The 16,096-nt window shown below is 34.6% G+C and overlaps 1 pseudogene; it reads left to right on the top strand.

The window, feature by feature from the left end:
• Window positions 1-11,733: 11,733 nt before the first annotated feature.
• On the top strand, window positions 11,734-12,614 carry LOC124992520 (40S ribosomal protein S2-like; annotated as a pseudogene).
• The last annotated feature ends 3,482 nt before the right edge of the window (window positions 12,615-16,096 follow it).

Genomic DNA, 16,096 nt, shown 5'->3' with positions numbered 1-16,096 from the left:
CTGATCTTTTTTTTAAAAGTTAACAAAAAAGGAAATGAGAAATGGTTTTATTTCTCAGCCAATATACCATTGTTGATTAAAGGAAAATCTGAGATTTCATCATATGCTACAAAGGAGAATGACATCAAAATGCCCTCTTGGTCGTAAGCTAGCCATATAAACCACAAAAAGAGAGCAGGATTAAAAACACAAGACAGTAAAACAGTCATTTTTCAGTGCTATGTAAATACTGTGGCATTTCAAATTCAACAATAAGCAGAATCAGCAGATAGTGACAGTCTTAAAATTGCTAAAAATCAATAGAAGAGCAGTAAAATGCAATTTTCCTAAACCAGGCTGTAACTTCAAGTGAGCCAAACTATTCTTGATGCAACAGATTTTTTTAATAGGACTTAAGAAAATGGATTTAACATTGTTTCACTTTATTAGTGGTTGAGGAATATAAATGTGAAGTAATCTACATTATATTTTTATTAGCTTCAGAGCTTCTATATACATATTTTATGTTCTTTTCAGAGGCTTAAATAGTATTACATTCTAATTATTATTTGCAGATGATATTTGTTTTTCTCATAATGTCCAGTCAGAAATCTGTACTCTGAGTTCCATGAAAAAGAATCAGTTCACGTTGAGTAGCAGTTACTCAGTATGCATTCTAGCTCTTGCTCTCTCCGAGGGAAAGTTTTAAATAATGTATGGTGGTTTTCCTTTGTAACGAGGTGCTCTTTTTTTATGTTTTGTTGTGATTTTTGCCACTTTAGAGGAAATGTCATTAGTTAGAGGGTCACAAATCATATGGAGGATTTTATCAATGACATATAATTCATTGATATATCTTTTAATGGCTGGGTGAATGTCATTCAAGGCTCTTGGGCATTTAATTCAAATACTAAATTTAAGAATCATGAGCATATTCATGAGTTAGGAAAAGACATAGAATAGTGTGTGTAAAACAAGATCTGGGTGAATATTTTTTTTCTTCTTCTTCTTCCTCATTAAAGATTGATCTGAAGATTTTTGGGGGGGAGACTTTTTTTTTTTTATAGCTGTAGTCACTTTTTTCAGTTCCCAGGGTGGTAATAAAACACAATTTCCCTCTTCTCTTGTGTCCGGTATTCCCTTCCTCTTCAAATGCAGCTATTCTTAAACCTTCTTTCAAATATGAAGACCATGAAAAATAAAATAAAATAAAAGATAGTTTCTTGAGAGCAAGTAGCTTTTTAAGCATTGAATTGAGGTCTCACTTCTAAGCATGATTTCTAAAATAGGCTACCTTGAAATAATAAAAATAAAAATAACAAATCTAAGCAAATTTTATCTTTACAAAAGAAGAGCCTCCCTAAAGGTGTCCTTCATTATTCTGCCATTGCTCTCCTTAAATGCTTCCTGCATTTGAAATCTCCTGTATCCTCTAGCACACTTGACTTGTTCAGGTACTGTTATTTATTTTGTGCATTTCTTTTTATTGTGTACACGTTTTGCTATTATGACATATTAGGCCCTTTGGTCAACTGACAGTATGTATAGCCTTGCATTTGAGATACATGTCTAGGAGGCATAATAAGTAATAGCGATACAGGAAACACAAATCAGTAGCCTTGTATCTGGAGAAAATAATTTAACGAAGTTCTGTGATGTTCTCTCAACTTAAAACACTATCATGTTGATTTTACCTGTTTTCCAAAGAGCATGCCATTATTATTGGCATGCTTCTGGGTTTATGGTCTGAGGATGCATGAATTATTAGTGTAGCTTGACATTTTATTTTATTTATTTATTTTTTTAGGTGCTGGGGATCGAACCCAGGGCTTTGTGCTTACAAGGCAAGCACTCTACCGACTGAGCTATCTCCCCAGCCCCTTGACATTTTAAATCCCTAACTCTATAGCTTATCGTCATACTTCCTGTTAGCTATTATGGGCTTTAAGAGGCCATGCTAGTTGTTGATCAATGATTACTCAGAAATTCTGAGATGTCAGATTTTCTTGTGGGTTTATAAAAAGAAAAGAATCTTGGTAATTTCTGTACTTATAAGACTTTATCAAAGAAAACTGTAAGGCACTGTTATATATCTAATGCTTAGAAGATAATCATTCTGATTTTTGTGATAAACCTGTACTTACTTTCTTACTTTTACTTTTTAATAATAAATGCCATTTAAATTCCATTATTTATTAGATTTTAGTGTCGTTCTCTCAAAGCATGACAATGAAATGTTATAAAGCACTGTATCACACAAAATTGAATGTTTGAAAATTTAATATTCAAAAAGTCCACCTAATTAGGGAAACTGATGAAGATCTTTGAGCTGCAGAAAGGTATAGCATATTTATGAAATTTTAATTTTCTAGGAACAACATGCTGGTTTTTATTACACTGCATTTTAAAAATGGTTATTTGCTTGTCATGGAACGATATAAGCAATTGAAGCAAAGAAATATAAAAAATAAATATCAGGCTTCTGATTTTTGTCAAAGAATTATAATCCTTCAATTTGTATTTTCTGTGTATTTTTCAGTGTGAGAAGAGTTTAACTGAAAATTTTGAAATCTTTAAGTAAACAGTGCATTCCTAGATATGTCTGTTTGAGTTTTTAATTGTTAGAAAATCACAGTGGAAATGTCTTATGCTTCATTTTCCCCCTTTAATATACACTAAGCTTACCCTATCAGCAGGAAGCACTTTCAATTAGGAAACCTGTAATGAAACTCAGCACAATTAATTGCCTGTTAGTGTCTTATACTAGATCTATACTACCAGTTATGTAGCTAAATTGTGAGTTTGGAAACTTGCCTTCTACAGATTGACTTCCAACTCATCAAAGGATATATTCCAAAATCCCAGTGATTAGTTCCAGTGATTAATTTAAAATATGAACCACATTTTCCAACATTCTCCTATTGTCAGCCCCAGCAGCTGATTTTAAACCCTTGTCCCAACTGAGTTTTCTGAAGCATTTCAATCTATGGGACCATTCTCTGTGTCTTAAAATACTCTTCTCTTTTGGCTTCCATTCTTCTTGTTCTCATTCCATCTGTTAAATAATCCTTCTTAACTTCCTTTCTGGGCCTCTTCTTTTTCCTATTCCTTAAATTCTCTTATTGATGCTATTCTCATTTGTTCACCCAAGAAACATTTACAAAGTATTTACTATATGTACCGGAGTGAAAAAGACACTGGGAGATTCAAGAGTGTGTATAATGTGGGCACAGTGCTGAGGAGTTTGATCTTCAATGTAAAGAAAGCAGGACAACACATGTCCTTCAAATAGATGACATCAGCACTTCTCTGTATTTCACCTGGGTCACCTCACTGACCCTCAAGACTTCAATCATAGTGCATGTTGTCCACCCTGACACTTGTATATACAGCTATTTCCAAGTCCTTACTGGACCTCTTTGTGTTTCTAGGTACTTAAAATTCAAAGTGTTGCATGCTAAATTTTCCCTGATCAGTACTTTTTTCTCCCCCAGCTCCCGAATACTTAGTTCTCCTGATGAATTCTGTCTTTAGTATTGACAATTGTGTTGACATTTCCTGACCTCATAACTTATCATTCAGCCTTGATCAGTAATTTATATTTGTTTTTTTATGGAATCTGTTATGAGTGCTTGCCAATTCTCCTCAACAATGACTTCTGAATATCAACCCTCATTGCCATGTTTTATCTGTTACATAAAATCATAAACACATGTAGTCATTGATCATGTATCATATGTTGGAGCACAAACTCTACTGAAAATATGATAAAAGTACTAGAAAAATGCCATTTTCAGATCCATACAGAATTGAACACATACCAGGTAGTTAACAGATTCTCTAAAACACTTCTGTGGACATGGAGGAATTCACTGATCAGAAGATAAGACCCCTTTCTTTAAGGACCAACTCTTTAATTCTATAATCTGATAAACAAATACTCTTCAACTTTTTGAATAAAATGCACATTGCAAAGGATAAACTTCAATTATCCCATGATATGGACTCTAAGAAACTTCAAGCCCTTTAGGTTCCATGGAACAAAGTTTGAAGAATACCATATGAAGGGAGTGCCATGTTTAATCTCTCAGGGAAGTTTATTGCCTTTCATGTTGGAGACCAAGCATTTTATGAACTGTGTCTGAGATTGTATTCCATCATCTGTTTTTCAAAGGGTCATTTACACAATCTTTTATCTGAATATTTAAATGAAGTTAGGAATTAAAGGAAAGTGTAAGATATAATTTATTTCCACAACAGACATCAGTGGAGTAAATACTTTTCATCATGAAAACTTAGCAGCACAGGCAATTAGCTGACTCAAATGGAAATATATTTATCTAGATTATTGAACACCCCTGGACATATCTGGACCAGTGCTCAAATATGTGAGTTATGAATTAATCAGTGGATAAAATGAAAAAAGTTTTGATTATATATGGGTAGTAGATATTGCAAATTGGCTGCCAGTGGTCTGAATTTGGACCACAAATGCATTGTTTAGCCAGCATAATTTTTTTTTAATTTAAAGCAGTATTTAAACATCAGGATATTTGTCTTTTACATGAATCCCTGTGTTTCCAGCTTCTCTTGAAAAATTGGAAGCTCTGATGATACTGGGCTCACATTCTCATGTGGCAACAATTGGCTAGAACTGAAAGCAGCTGTTCCCTCTACACAGGACATGTACTTTCTGGTTCAGCACAGCTCCCTGCAGACCCACTTCACACATTTACTGTACCTGCCTGTTCCCTGTTGGCAGTTGCAGTCCAGAAGACTGGCCTGGAAATTTGAAGTGTTTACAGAAAACTGCTATTCTGAATAATGCATGGTGTGTTGCAATGCAAGAGAAAAATCATCCTTTCTAGGTGAAGGTTGGAATATACATTCTGAGGTCAGCACTGAAGTTGCTATGACTCCCAAGAAATGGTGTGAGGAGAAAATTCCCACCTCTATTTACTTGAATTCATATGAGTTTGACTAAGGAGAAAAAGACTAGAATGATTGCCACCTATCCAAGGCAAATCCAAGGGGTAGTGAGAAAGCACAGGAGGAAGCCAACTTTGTGTTCCCTGAGATGTGCAAAATCAAACCCAGAGGCCCAGTGTTCTTTCAATGAATCAGGTACCCACAATTAAATGTAACTTTCAATATTTATCACCTAGAAGAAAGGATGATGCTAAGTGAAATAAGCCAAGCCCAAAAAACCAAAGGCTGAATGTTTTCCCCGGTAAGTGGAGAATGATATATAATGGGGGTGGGGGTGGGAAATGAGAGAAGAATGGGGGAACTTTAGAATATGTAGAAGGAAATGAGAGGGAGTGAGGTATGAAAAATGGTGAAATAAGACAGACATCATTGCCCTATGTACATGTATGATTATGCAAATAGTATGAATCTACACTGTGTACAACCATAGAAACGAAATGATGTACCCCATTTGTGTACAATGAATCAAAGTGCAGTCTGTAAAAAATTAAAAACTAAATAAAAAATAATAATAAAAATATAAAAAAGAAAAGAGGATGAAAAGGTACTTGATTTTTTTCTTATTCTCTCTATATTAGTATTTAAATTTGTGCATCACCTTAGAAAATATAATATAAACAAGAAAAAGAAGAAGAAGCAAACACTTGAAAATGCATTGTTTTTTCTATCTGGTGATGAAGATCATGATATTTAAAAATAATATAGTAGTTATAGTATTCCTAGTTATTCTAAAGCCTTACAGTTCTAGAGGGACTTGAAAATTGTTTCCTCGTGAAAAAAAAGAAAAAGTATTATACAGTTTAATTGGTTATATTGGCTAATAAAAAACACTAAAAGTCTCTTCCTAGTGCTTTTTTGAATCCTAGACCAGAGTATATATTAGAGAACTGATCTGATTTAAGAGGACTTTGAGTCCTGTAAATTATCATGGAAAAACAGCTCAAATTTCTTTGATGTGTCACTCATCTTTCAGCAGTCCTGCAAATATTAGAGCACTTCATTTTTTTCCCCCAAAGCACTTTCTTTTTCTTTTCTTTTCTTTTTTCCTTGAGATACAGATTTAGTAATTTGCCCAGGCTGGCCTCGAATTTGCTATCCTTCTGCCTCAGCCTCCCAAGATTACAGGCGTGGGCCACCACGCCTGGCTTCCCAAAGCACTCTCACATACTGCAAGCTTACCTTTAGGTATTGCATTACAGTCAATTTTAAGATATTTATCATAAAGAATATATGAAGAGGGTAACTCAAAAAGAAGATCAACTAATCAAAGACTTTCCTTTCTGGTTCAATAGTCCTTAAGGCTGAGAGACTTAATAACTCTGATAAGCAGGTAAGTGGAGACAGATCTGAGAAATCTCCAGAAATATCAGTGTTGTCATTCATGTTAGATCCTTGCCATTTATGAATTTACCATTTGAAACTGGACTCCCTGTAAACTATTCCAAAAGTTTATGATGTTTAAAACAATGGTCAGTTTTTGAAACTCTGAATTATTCCCTTTTCTGGTAATATGGAGCGAGTCACCTAGCTGGTGAGTGACTCTAGGCACTCACTGAGCATCTGCTTAATGCTGTTTGCTGTCCTCTCACCATTTCTATGTACATAACATCTGTCTCCAGATTCTTAAATTGTTTTTTCCCCTTTTCTCTTATCTTTCTTTTAAGAAAATGATCTTCAATGGAGTGACAGTTCAAGTCAAAAGCAAAAGTGATTAAACTTTGGTGAAAGAATCTCTCAACTAAACCAATGCCTTTGTCTGAAAACTTGAAAATTTTAAGATTTCAAAACTGAAAAATATTAAGAATCTATTATCCTTTGAATGTACCTTTTAATACTAACTCTTTTCTACTTCAACAACAGTTAGTATTGAGTTCTCTGAGAGACAAATTTAATCTTCACTTAATCAACCAAAAAATATTCATGGAGTACCCATTTATGCAGATCGTGGGAGTAACAGAGTCAAAAAAACCGATACCACAAATGAGGCTTCTTCCAGAGATGCCTCTCTCCCTCTCATATATTTGGTCATCTGACCATCTACACTCTCTTCACTCTGCTAGGTCTTTGCATGTGCCTTTGCTTTACCCTTAAATGATCTTCTATATCTAAGAGTTATTTTTGCTCTAGTTGCAGCCCTGGTGGTACTTTCCCCAGGAAGCCTATCCAGGGGAGCTGAGGGTCTTTCCTCAAGGCTGCTATGTCACTCCATTCACTCCTCATGGCATTTTCTATTGTATTGAGGTGATCTGTTCATGTACTTATCTCCACTCCAGGCCTCCAGGGTTAGAATTTTAGTTTATTGAGAGTTTGGGTCATGTTTATTTTTTTCATCAATGGGTAACCTAAATGCATATCAAAATGCCTAGAAGAGTAAACATTCTTTTTGATTTCCCATTAAGAGAACCAGATGGAGGAAAATGCACATGTGGGAGAATGGGATGATGCAGTGAGGTGGACACTGATCCTGGAAGGAAGAAACAGCTGAGAAGTGGCAACACTTACTAAATAAAGAGCATCCATGTGCAGTTAATTGAGAGCTGACAATATACTGGCAAATGGGAAAGAGCAATTACCCTGAAGAATATACTTTCATCAAAGCCAAGAAATACAGTGGCAATTTGTTCAATGACCATATGATTTGGTTAGATTCTGGGCCTATCAGGTAGTACTTTGTCACAATGATCCAATACTTAATATAAGCCAATAATATTTCAAAAAATTTAAAATGCAAATAAAACTTCTTTTGAGAAATGAACAAATTACAAAATTCAAACACATAGTTGTTCATGCAATCAAAAATAAATTGTATCTGTATGCTACTGATTTATCTTGACATTCATCTTAATGCTTTTATAGGCCTTCTTTTGTAATATTAAATAATATAGATGTCACAGTCAGAAAAAATAGTTCTTGGTTTCATAATTGCTCTAATTATGAAAATCTGATGGAATACCAATGCAATCTGGAACAGTTCTCATCTTTGATTTTTCTTTTAAACTTTTTGGATTTTACCATATAGTGCCATTTGTTTCTGATATGAAACAAACCATTTCTAGCAAATGAAGTCTTTAATATGTTGTTTTATTTATGAAGGTAATGAATTTGACCTAATTTTGTCTAAGCTTCTTTCAGAATTTTGAAAACCAGATTCCCCCAAAAATGCTGATTTTGAAGATTGGGAATCTGTCATGACAAAAACTCCAAAATAGGGGCATCACCTTTTAAGGATGTGTCTGAAGAAAATCTTTATAATTCTAACCTGAAGAAAGGAAAATAGGTTCTATAAAATGATTTCATAATCAACACTGTCTTTCTTTATTGAGGCTATGATGACCTGAACATTGTACTAGATACTGAACAAACAAAACTCATTAGAGAAAGTTCCTGCTTCTCCCACTCCCAAGCTATTATTATTAAAGTTTTATTATTAAAATAAAACGAAGAAAGTCAAGAATGTTAAAGGCTAACATTTATGTAAGTTCTGAGAACAGGGAGGGAAAGCACTGGACCAGTTCGAGAGCTTAAGCAACATGTGCTGGAGATGATGATGGGTTTTATGATGAAAAACAGGAGATGAAGAAGTGGGGAAGGGAATTCCAGGCCAGGGCACTGCAGGTACCAAGACATAAAGTTGAAAAGCGAAGTACCAATGAACTAAGTCCTCAACTGCACATGCATGTTCCTGTTGTAAGGCCTTTGTGATTGCTAATTTCCCTTCTGAAATGTGTGTTCTCTAGAAAGTCATACTGTTTTTTTTTTTAATCTCATTTGAGGCAATAGTCTGATCAAATGTCATGTCGTACCTGTGACCTTTACTCTCTCTCTCCTAAATCTGTTTTGTTTTATAAGAATTATTATTATGTGCTTGATTGCTTATTAAAGTATGTATGAGGGCACGAACTGAGTTTGAATTTAAAGTTCCTACCGTAGGGAATGGATCTCAGTGAGTACTTGCTGGCAAATGAAAGAATGGTCCTGTAGGTGCTAATAGCAAGTGAGATGAGCTTTGCTTATGTGACTATTTCGAAACATAAGTGACTCACAGCAGCAGACAGAAGACGTGCGAATCCTGAACTTGAGGGCAGAAGCACAGACCATGAAGGTGAATAATGCTCTCCACACTCCATTTCTGGTCCTAATGCTACTCCACCTATTTCTTAAAGATTTTTGGGATAAAGTTTTATATATTTGTAGGAATAAGAGATAATCTCACATGTTAAAATTTAACTCTTAACCCAATACTAAAAATAATGTTGCACATGTAAATTAAAATCTTCTTCCAGGCAGTTAGGTCAAATATTGTTCTTGCAACATATCGAAGGCTACACTTATTGTGAAATTCTCTGAACTGGAAGACCAACTCCCATAGAACTTTTCATTTTTGCCAGGATTTTATCAACTGCATAAAAAATAAAAATACAAATCTCACTGTAAGAAACATCACATTCATAAATGTTCCCAACTTGGTGAAATTCCACTTGAAATTCTCTAGAAATAAGATTCATTTCCCATGTAATATGTAATTCATATTGTAAAAACCTACATGTTCTAAATATGCTGAACTTATTGGGGTGTAGAATATATTAATAGGACAAATGACCTGGTAATTAGAAACAGTCTGCTAATTATTAATAGCACTCAGTATACATCTTACGTTTGAAGCTATTTTTTCAAAAATTATAAAAGCCAACTATTTTCTTTGATTATAGGATAAGTTAGACTTTTGTGTCCCTTTTAAGTTTATTACTAAGTATTTTATGTAACTGGATTCAATTAAAAATGGAACTGTTTTCCCAAATTCCATTTCAGATACTTTAAATGACTTTTGTATGTTGATTTTGTATCCTGCATATTTATTAAATGTGTTTATTAGTTTTGACAGCATATGCCTGTGCATGTGTGTTGTCTTTAGAGAAAAATCAACAGAATGAAAAGCAATGTATAAAATAGGAGAAATATTAGCAAATCATAGCTGATAGGGAATTAATTTTAAAAGAAATAAGAAAAATTTATAATGCAATAGCCAAAAAAGTAATGACCCATTTAAAAAGGGACTAAAGACTTGAATAGACATTTAACTAAAGAATTTATGCAAATGCCAGTAGGTATTTCAAAAGATGCTCAGTGCCACTAATCACCAGAGAAGTGCAAATCAAATGAGATATCATCTCACACCTGTTAGAATGACTATTTTTTTAAAAAAGTCAATATTGTAAAGACTGCGGAAATACTGGAACCCATATACACTGTTGGCGGGAATGCAAAATGGAAAGACCTCCGTGAAAAGCAGTATGGAGGTTCTTCAAAAATTAAAAAATGGAACTACCATGTGATTCAGCAAACTCACTACTGGGTATCTATTCAAAATAATTGAAATCAGTATTTTGAAGAGATTAGCAAACTCATGTTAACTGTAGCATTGTTTAAAAAGCCAATATGTGGAAACAAACCATTCAATGGAATATTATTCAGCCCTATAAAAGAAAACACTGATATATGTGACAAATTGGATTAACCTTTTTAGAACATTAAACTAAGTGGAAAAATCCCGTCAGACCACAAATTTTGTATGATTCCACTTACATGAGGTACCTAAAACAATCAAGTAATAGAAGCAGAATGGAATTGTCATGGACAAGGAAGAAGGGAAGTGGGAAATTTCTAATCAACAGGTATAAAATTTCAGTTATGCAAGATTAATAAATTCTAAAGTTCTGTTGTACATTTTATGCTCTTTAAAATGTACTTACAATTAACAGTGTTCTATTGTACACTTAAACATTTGTTTAAAGGGTAGATCCCATGTTAACTTTTCTTAATACAATACAGTGAAATAAAAGAACAATTATGTGGTACGTGTGTATGTATACCTGTGTGTATGTGTGTATATATACATATATATATATATATATATATATATAAAATCTGAATTGTTTAAAAATAGCCAAATGCCATTTTCTTTTTGATTTGAAAAATTTAGTAATTGATTACTTGTTTTAAATAGCACCATAGGGGAAGGGGTAAATTTTTTAAAAATAGAAATATTAAATCATTATTTTATTTGAATTAATCTGAAAAATATATAATTATGGCCATTTGAGAATCCTTCAAAATTTGAATATACATTTTGGAGCTTTTCAAAGTATATCTACATGAAGACAGCAGATGTTACTGTAGTTGTTGTTGGTGGTGGGGTGTGTGTATTCAGTCTTTACAAGTAGTATAAATAGAAAATATTTAGCATTTATATACCACCTTACAGAGCAGGCTGGCATCTTAAAGACATTTATTTGTTAATCATTACAGAAAATAGGTGTCAAAAGTAATTTAGAGTGAATTATTTAGGTCACCAGTAGCCTGATTCTACAACATTGCAATAAAGGAGTGAAAGAGAAAAGTCAGTCGGGGAGGCAGACTCGAGGGTTTCGTAGGTGAGCGAAATTGGGCTGCTCCTTAAAATAGAGAACATGCAATAATTTTTTCACCTATGTGATCTTAGAGAATAACAAAAGCTAAAGAAAAAAAAAAGAAAACCCCTAAACACACCCCTTCTATTACTTCATGCTGACAACAAATGACTGTGAAGTAGAAGCAGAAAATCGAGTACAAAATCTCTGCCCTAATTGTAACAGTGAATGGGAAGTGCCAAGACATTCACAGTCACAAAGCTGAGTAATGGAGTATATTGGACCTCTGACATCTCCATACAAAATATTTAGATATGACACAAAAGTAATTTCTGCTTCTTCTCTGGGAAAACACCAAATGGCGGATGATGCTGGTGCAGCAGGAGGGCCTGGAGTGCCCAGGGGCTGGGAATGGGTGTCCTGGCAGCTTCCGTGGAGCAGCAGTCTCCGAGGCCCCAGCCAGTGCAGAGGCCCTGGTTGGGGCGGGGCTGTGGCTCAGGGGAGGCAAGAACGAAGTCAAGGAGTGGATCCTGGTCACCAAGCTGGGCCGCCTGGTCAAGGACGTGAAGATCAAGTCCCTGGAGGAGATCCACCTCTTCTCTTTGCCTATCAAGGAGTCTGAGATCATCGACTTCTTCCTGGGGGCGTCACTCAAGGATGAGGTTTTGAAGCTCATGCCTGTACAGAAGCAGACCCGTGCTGGCCCGTGGACCAGGTTTAAGGCATTTGTAGCTATCGGGGACTACAATGATCACGTTGAACTGGGAATAAAGTGCTCCAAGGAGGTAGCCACTGCTATCTGAGGGCCATCTCCTGGCCAAGCTCTGCATTGTTCCTGTGCAGAGAGGTTACTGGGGGAAGAAGATTGGCAAGCCCCACACTGTCCCTTGCAAGGTGACTGGACTGTGGTTCTGTGCTGGTGCGGCTCATCCTGCCCCCAGAGGTACTGACATTGTCTCAGCCCCTGTGCCCAAAAAGCTGCTGCTGATGGCTGGTATTGATGACTGCTATATTTCTGCCAGGGGCTGCAGTGCCACCTTGGGCAACTTTGCTAAGGTCACCTTTGATGCCATCTCCAAGACATACAGATATTTGACTCCCGATCTCTGGAAAGAAACTGTGTTCACCAAGTCTCCCTATCAGGAATTCACTGACCATCTTGTGAAAACCCACACCAGAGTCTCTCTACAGAGGACCCAGACTCCAGCTGTGGCTACAACATAGAGTTTTTATACAAAATAAATAAATATTGATAATTGATAAGTGCATGAAACCTGTCAAAAAAAAGGAATTTCTTCTTTTTCCATTTTTTGACTTGTAAAGGTAGATTTGACAGTCCATAGTTGCAGCTTGTAAGTTGAATTTTCAGTAATACTATCAATACACAAAACACTAATTTTATTAAATCCAATCCATTTATATCTTGGACTCAGCTCTAGAAAAGATGGAAGAGTTAACTGATTCCAACTATTGAAACTTATAGCAGGTAAGTCTTAATTTTCACATATTCATGATTGCCAATATTAATTAATTTTTATGACTTCCACTGACTGATACTTGACTAGGTTCTTTACATTTGTAACTGAAGTTATTCATAAAGACCTAGGAATTATCAATATTTCTCCCAGAAGAAAGACTTCATGTGAAGCGTACAATACCTGGGAAATGGATCTATCTGTTAACAGGTAAAAATGAAAAACAAAAAACACTGAAATTAATCTTAATTTAATTAAAAAGATGGTTTTAGGGGGCTGGGGATGTGGCTCAGTGGTAGAGCGCTTGCCTAGCACGTGTGAAGCACCACATAAAAATAAATAAATAAATAAATAAATAAAATAAAATAAAGATATTGTGTCCACCTACTACTAATGGTATATAAAAAAAAGATGATATTATATGTCAGCAATCCTTGGTACATTAAAAGCCAATTTTTACCAAAACTTAGAAACTAATCAGTTGTACGGAGTTGCATCCAGAAGTTACAAAACACTAATGCTAGTTATCAAAAAGAGATATGGGCTTTAAAAATGTTGTGCTTTCTTCATTTCTAAAAGTAATGAGTTCCAGAATATTTGGGGTAGATTATTCTAAGGGAAGCAGTATAGCATGGTGATAAAGATCAAAAAGAGCTCTTCAGTCAGATTGATTTTTCTCAAAGCCAAGAACGGACAATGCTAATGTTTTCTTCTCACAGGGTGGTCATGAGAATTAAATAATCCATTTAAACTAAGCACTGTGCCTGACACACAGAGAATGTTCCATACGCTTTGTTCTTATAATAACTTCATTTAAATTGAGGTCATCTTAGTTTATAATGAAATTATCCAACAGATTTTAAGACTGTGTGGCTTAAAATTTCTACTTACAATTGGGCTGGGGTGTTGGTTTTAAAAAATACTGACAGTCTGTTTGTGGGAAAACATATTTCTGACTTCTTCCCTGTAAACTTAGATGTGGAACTTTAGTTGTACACATAGCATTCAATCCATCATTTCTACATGTTCTTACGATATTAGCTCTGAAATTCACCTGAAGAAACCTCCTGTTTTCAGTAGCTTTTATTCTTTGCCAATGTAGAAGAGATAAGGACAACAGTGTGCTAAAATATTCTGCAAAAGTCAGTGCAGAGTTAAGCAGTTCCTGGGTCAGTTGCCCCAGGAGCTTTCTCTATATATTCAGTTCCAGTAAGCATTCCAAGAAGCTTCATGACAAAATTCATCGTAGGAGAAAGTAACTAACATAGATACCAAACAATCAAAATATCTTCTTTTGTTTTCTCTTGAAGAATTCATCTATTTTATTTCTACTTCAGAGTCTTTTGTTTTGACCAAGTTTTCCAATATTTGTAGGGGGTACACAATTAGTGAAGATGGTGCTACTGTTTCAGAGGTCGAAACTAAGTGAAAATACATCTTTATAGACGTCTTTGCTTTATCCATGGTTGTCCAAGACATTTTGTGTTAAATAAGAAATAAATAATTTATTATATTTACACAGATCCCCTCTATGCAAAAAAGAGCTGGTCTGTAAGCTTCTATTAGATTAGATTTTTTTCCTCAATGATAGGAACAAGTATGTGTTTAACATAATATTATAACCCAAATAATTCTAAGCATTAGTCCTTTCAATAAGTTCTTTTGTCTTTCGTTGTTTTATTTAATTTGAATATTAAAAAGCAACTGTGACCTGAAATAGTATAAGGTTGTAGAATTCACACCGTAAATAAATTAGATAACATCTAATGTATAGAATATTCATGTTTTTATTAACTTTTAAGTAAAAATTGAATTAACTCAATGTATTTCAATAATTTTTCTAAACAATTTTATTCTATTTTATGAATAATAATTTTTTAATTTCTACATTATCATGATTATAATATTCCAAGGTAAATTATTTTTGATTACAGAGAATTTAGCAAAATCTAGATTTGCAACTTCCTGTCAATTAACACAGTACCTCTTTGTACCCTAACTTAGGTCGTATTCTTTCTTTTAAGATATAGGTGTCCCTCAATGGCTGCATGTCTCTGTGTCCATATGGTTTTGAGCAAGTGGTGAGAGTGCTCAGTACTGCTGTGTACCCACACTTGTGGAGTTCAGCTGGAGTACCATCTGCTGTGGTCCTCTTCCCATTTTCCTCCTTTGATTGCTTTCTCAATCTGGAAAATGGTAGCTGGATCGTCCAACGGGTCTCCAGATGGCTGCTGGATCATTTCATGTAGTACCCATCAACAATATTTGATGGGTTATTTAAAGTTCATCCAAGGTGTTTGCAAGTCAATTATTTGTCCATAAAAATATCAGAAATTTTGTTTGGGGAAATATCATAATGTCAGATTTTAGGAATGAAATCTTTTGGATTAGTTTGAAGAAAGAAATAAGAAAACACATTTATATCTTTCTGAGAAGCAGATGGCTACTCTTACAGTGCTAGCTATCCAAAATTGTTTCTATTTTTACCTTTCTATATTGACTAAGATGACATTTTAGCGGAAACAGCATCCTCACATACAGACTATCTTTGTTCCTTGAAGGATAACTGTTGAAATTTAAAGAACATTTAAGATTACATTTCTGTAAAACAATAAGGCAGACCAACATGGCTATGAGGATAAATTAATGAAAATTTAATTGGATCATAATGATATCATTAGATATTGGGTATGAAGAAGAGTTTAAAGACTGAGACAGTTGCGATGTATATGGTTACATGATCATAAACATGCCTAAAGGAGGTCAGGGTTTATTACCCTCCTTTTCTGCCTCTCCACCAAAGCATGCCAACACTTGTATGAATTTTGGAATACCCAAAACTTATAGTTTCTTAATTATCTTTCAACATTGTCATTTCTCCATGTTTTAGTAAATAAGATATAAAAGAGTTAATTTCCCTTATCTCTACCAATTCCTATTTTATGTAATATGATTTTATCTTGGTTACACTTTTCATTCTCTATTCTGGTTCATTTACTTGTCCTGTCAGTTCACAGTTAATGAGTACGTACCAGAGATTGGGAAGAGATGATAGATAATTTAGAGAGTTTCACTATGTACTCAGGGAGCTTCTGTGAGGAAGAAGACAAATGAATTAACAATCATGATAAAACATGATGGGTACCATAAGGTATTCAGAAGAAAATATAAACTCACAGAAAGACCCCTGCTCTGCCAGGTGGGTAACATATTAATGACATCTTCATCTTGTTTCCTGAATCACTA

This window comes from Sciurus carolinensis, chromosome 1, assembly GCF_902686445.1.
Source record: "Sciurus carolinensis chromosome 1, mSciCar1.2, whole genome shotgun sequence".
NCBI classification, from domain to species: domain Eukaryota; kingdom Metazoa; phylum Chordata; class Mammalia; order Rodentia; family Sciuridae; genus Sciurus; species Sciurus carolinensis.
This window is presented reverse-complemented; position numbering and strand designations above follow the sequence as displayed.